Raw genomic sequence first — 5196 nt, 5'->3', positions numbered from 1 at the left:
GGAAGGAAGGAAGGAAGGAAGGAAGGAAGGAAGGAAGGAAGGAAGGAAGGAAGGAAGGAAGGAAGGAAGGAAGGAAGGAAGGAAGGAAGGAAGGACTGTTCCCTCACGAACACCACATTTGAGATATAAAGTTTTGATTAAACTCTAATGATCCTCAGGTGGGTTATCCATCTCTGTGAGCCCCTGGGCTTCATAATCATGCATTCAGTTACCAGCTGCAGCATCTTCCACAAAACAGTGTTCCTGGAACAGAAATATATATATATATATATATATTTATTTATTTATATATATGTTCATTTCCATTCAATCACACAGAATCTGAGTTCAATCTCCATTACCTTGTGTTTCCAAAAAATATTGAAAATTCGATCTCTGTACAGAAGGAAAGACATTCATATGAGCAAATAGTGTAGTGGGCTTATATTTATGAAGGAAAAGATATCTGCAAGTCTTGGGTAACAAAAMCTAAAGCAAATAGCAGCTTTAGGCAGCTCATAATGTTATCAAGGACTTCCAAATTTTGGCTCAGTTCCTTCTGTCTAAGGCATTTTTTATTAATATTTAATCGTAATTTCTCCTCTATGTGTTTAAAAGATGCTGAAGAACATATAGCTTGGGCAAGTTTAATGTATGGAGTAAAATCAATATAACTAGCCTAAAAGCACTGTGTAGCCTCTACAAGAGTCGGGAAGGAGCAAAGTCCCCCCTCATTCCCAGTCCCCTCCSCAATTCAATAACCGCAAAGAATTTGGACAGATTTCTCCAGAGACTGATTATCCAAACAGACACTATAGTCTTCCTCTCCTTGTGGGATGCCTGATTTCTCTGATTGGAGGACAAGGTGAAGTGAAAAAGTAAGGGATAAATCTTTTAAAATGGAGAATTTCAGATAAATGTACTTTTTTCTTTGCATAGAATATTTTTTCTCTCATGTAAACTTTTCTGCTGCCTTCAGATATACTTCTCAGTTATCACATACTTCAAAATAGTTTAATGATACTAATGATTACAGTAAAGTTGACATATCCTGTTTGTGTTCCTAAATCAACTGGAAAAATCTCTAGAAGTACAACTGGAAATTACTTGGAACTTAATCAGAATCAATGTTTATCAGGTTTCAGAAATTCTTCCAAGATTATTTACTTGAGTAAGTTCTTTTTGTACTTCTTCATTTAAATGTAAATAGAAAAATAAATAAAAAGGTTTGTTAAAAAAAAAAAAAAAAGAGAGAGAGAGAATGAGAATGCTCAGAAAGAAATGGACTAATTTTCTGACACATAATTCCTGAATAATATGCCCTCTCTTCCACATATCTCAATGTACAGTATTTCTCATGCAAGTAGACTGAGTCTTTTGTCAAGTAACAACTCCTAACACGTAGCAGGCTTCGAAGTAAACACTATTTTCCAAGAGAGTGGGTGAATTCACATTGTATAGATTTCTGAAATCAARATGTGAAGGTTTTAGAGAGAAACAGCTTCATGGCAGAACAAGAATGCATTCAATTTTTTTTCTAGCACTTATGACCAGATTTTTTGTAATGATTTATTGCAATTTATGATACAGTGAATAGTRTAGCACAGTATTGTACAGTAAAGAGTATCAAAGAGTATTTTTCATAAAATTTGGTAATTATAAATTCTGATGATCTTTCTTTAAAGTTCTAATKCAAAAAAAAATGTAAATTTTAAAAGGACCCAAACCTGTAATAAGGCAGCCATGCAGGCTTTACTGAGATGCTAAAACAATTGTTAAGATGATTGATATTTGGATGATTTATCTTTTTAACTGCAAAATACAATAATATCCTACTTCACTTCAACCTTGCTTTATATTCAAGACTGACAAATGAAGTATCACCTCTTGTTCTAAAATTCTTGCACAATTATGGAAAACTGAACCCTCTTGCTTGGAAGGCTCCAAGGGAAAAAAACTGCTCTAGTATTTCTTGCTCTATTTTGCAGCATATGCAAATATTCATTCTTATTTTTTGCCCTCTCTTCAGATTGTTTCTGTTCCTGAACATGCTTAACATACATTTCAGTACTCAGCTGTGGCTAAAAAATGGAACAGAAGCTTAAGATTCTGTTTGAAAATTATGGGGAAAAAAAATATTAGGCACTTCTCTAAATATATGAGACATTGCATTTTGAATATTGTTTGAAGCTTTATTTTCCCAAGGACATAATACAGATGGGGAAAGTACAGCTATAAAGGAGGTAAGCCCAAAAGTATGTAATAACTTCTGCACAAGAAGCCACTATATGTATTAAAGCCAGGACTATAACTCTCCAGGCTGGAAAACAAAAACTTGAGGAGGATAAGACGGATATTCACAAAATCATGAAAGACATGGAGAAGGTTTATAGGAACTCACTCACTGTCTCTTCCCATATATGAAAAATGGGCATCAAATAAACCAGCAAGAGGCAGTGTCAAAGCAAATGAAGGATGTATTTCCACATAGAGTGTACARCTAGCTCTAAAACCTCTCTGGGCCACTGTATTTTCTAAATTTACACAGGTTCAAAAATGACAGAGGAGATTCATGGAGAAAAAGCCTACTGAGGGCTGTTAAAAGCACTAACAGTATCTGTGGCTCAAGAAGTCCCTGAGCCACAAATCAGTGGAAGCTGTGGATGCACCCGTGTGCACTGGCTATGTGTTTTCATTCTTCCCTCTGGATCTTCCCTCTGGGCATTTCTGGCTACCAGCCCAAAGAGATTTCTTGTCTGATCCACCCCAACAATTTTATACAGAAATACCAGATACTGATGGCTTTCCTTGGTGCCTCAGTGGACTGTGCTCATCCTTTCCAGTGGTCTTTGTGAGCAATCTGTGGGAGTGGTTTTATGAAAGTCCTTGAAATAGGCTGGTCACAACTACTGACAATATTGCCCAAATCAATCTACTTTCAGGTGCCCAGGTCTTTGCCAAGTGCCCCAAGGTTTCTATCTCTTTCTATAAGAGACTTAACTAAAAACTCACTAAGGAGACAAAGCAAATCTGAAGAATGGGTTTCAAGATGGATTCAAGATGCAATGTGGATTTAGGTGTGATTTCAAGTAATAGCATAGTTTTGAGTTTAGTTGGTAATGTATATACTGGAATAATAACAAGGTTGTTTAGTATTCTTTAAGCTGGGTGCTTACAAGGCTGACAAGCTGTGTAAGAAAAGGAAAATGAGGTAAGTATAGGCAAGGTAGGGAAAAGGGCTTTAGCCATCTTATCTTACTTGAAAGACTGAACATGCAAGAAAAGAAAAAAAAAGATGTTCACAAAATAACAATGCTTTTTGCCTTTCCAATTTGAACGAAGTGGATCCTAGAGGGGAGTGATGCAAGGTGAGATCAGAGAGTCCGAGTTGAAAGGGCTAATGTGAAGAAGCAAAAACAGTGGCCAACACTGCCAGAAATAGTGCTGCTGGTGATTTGATGAAGGGCTGGACCCAGGTGAAAAGCAAGGGATATGGTTTGCTATCCTGTATTCTGAACAAACTGAAAAGTTGATAAGAAAAGGATGCTCATCCCTTTTTGTAATGAGTATAGAGGATATTTGACAGTTATTAAACCCCAAATGAAGGTAAACCAAAAAGGAAAGCAAGTACAGAATAATCAAACAAAACAAYTCCCAATACCTGTTGCAAGGTTGAGAAAAACTAATGTTCCCTAAAGAGGTAGTGTCTCCTGCCACATTTATTTTGCAAGAGCTGCTTTTGAAGGACTTATGGTTTATCTGTCTATCTGTCTGTCTGTCTGTATATCTATCTATTTTTAATATTGTCAGTGGTTATGGCACATGCTCAGTATCCTACTGTACTTCATTTTTTATATGTTTGTAACCTCAGAAGTGTGATACTTCAACATGAGGCTTTCCTTTGCAGAGAAATCCAGAGCAGAAAGAAAATCATACCTGTCCTGTTAAAAAAATGAGACTGTCCTTTCAGTAATGTCTTGCATGCTTCATAAAATAATAAGCATGGATCTTTCATAACAGCAAGAGAGCAAATTTATATTTCATAAAATACAGACAATGAAATTAACAATGTGAAATAATTGAAATGCAGTTATAGATCTTCTTCAACACTAAAGACTAATAAAATGCTTTTTTTGAGAGGAGAAACAGTTGTAAAAGCAGAAAACTTTAAGGGAAGTATGCTATGAAAAGGTTTAATATTGGCAGCAAAACATAGCTCCATCTTTTGGTCACTAAAAAAACAGCTTACTCAAATGAAGAAAAATCATTGGCCTGCACAGAGAATTACCATTTAAGTTTAGCTAAACCTTCAATTTTTATAAACAACATGAATAGACATTAATACATGCATATACCTAATGATTTAATCTATGAAATGATGTGCTGAAGGACGGAGAAGGATATATGAAGGACAGCAGAATGATCAAATATTATCAATTAATAGTTCATAGCTCATAGTTCTTTCCAGCAAAAAGAAGAACCCAGAGCAATTACTATGTAGTTAACATAGAATATATTACTAAAAAATTATGTTGTGCTCTGACTTGCTATGGAAAATTATTCAAGACAAGCAGAAAAGCAATGGAAATGCTTCATTTTTAGGAAGGATGTATGCCTTCAGCTGTCTGAACTACTCTGGTCTRTTCTTATTTTCTGGTTTCTAAAAGGCTATAGATAGTATATAGTGATATAGTCATGATAACTGATAACTACGACCATATTGTCTACTAAATAAAGCTCTCAGCTTTATTAAATTGTATAAGATCATTCTGGTGAAGGACATAGGAGATCTGTATATTATACAAAATAATAATCACATTTTTGTAGACACAACTGTTAGCTTCTGCAAACTATTTTGTATAAATGTCAGTTACAGGCACAAGCAAGGCATGGATTGAATGAGAAGCAGCTCCAGAAAGCAGAGCATTATAATGAGAATAAAAAACAAGGTGCCAATAATCTTTGGATATAAGTAATAAATCTTTAGTATTTAACCATGATCTTTGTTTCTAGGAGGGGGAAAAAAAAACATCTTAAAGGTTAAAAAGAAATTGAATTGCTTTCCCTTTCTTCCTGCAAGGGAACATTTTGCTCTTTCTTATCTCGTGGTAAATAAGATCCACTGCTGCTTCAGAGATACCTTTATCTGTATGAAGAGGAAGGAAGGAAGGAAGGAAGGAAGGAAGGAAGGAAGGAAGGAAGGAAGGAAGGAAGGAA

The sequence above is a fragment of the Nothoprocta perdicaria genome, unplaced genomic scaffold (genome assembly GCF_003342845.1).
Source record: "Nothoprocta perdicaria isolate Ctin4 unplaced genomic scaffold, notPer1 scaffold_13, whole genome shotgun sequence".
Lineage (NCBI taxonomy): Eukaryota > Metazoa > Chordata > Aves > Tinamiformes > Tinamidae > Nothoprocta > Nothoprocta perdicaria.
Note: the sequence above shows the minus strand (reverse complement) of the source record.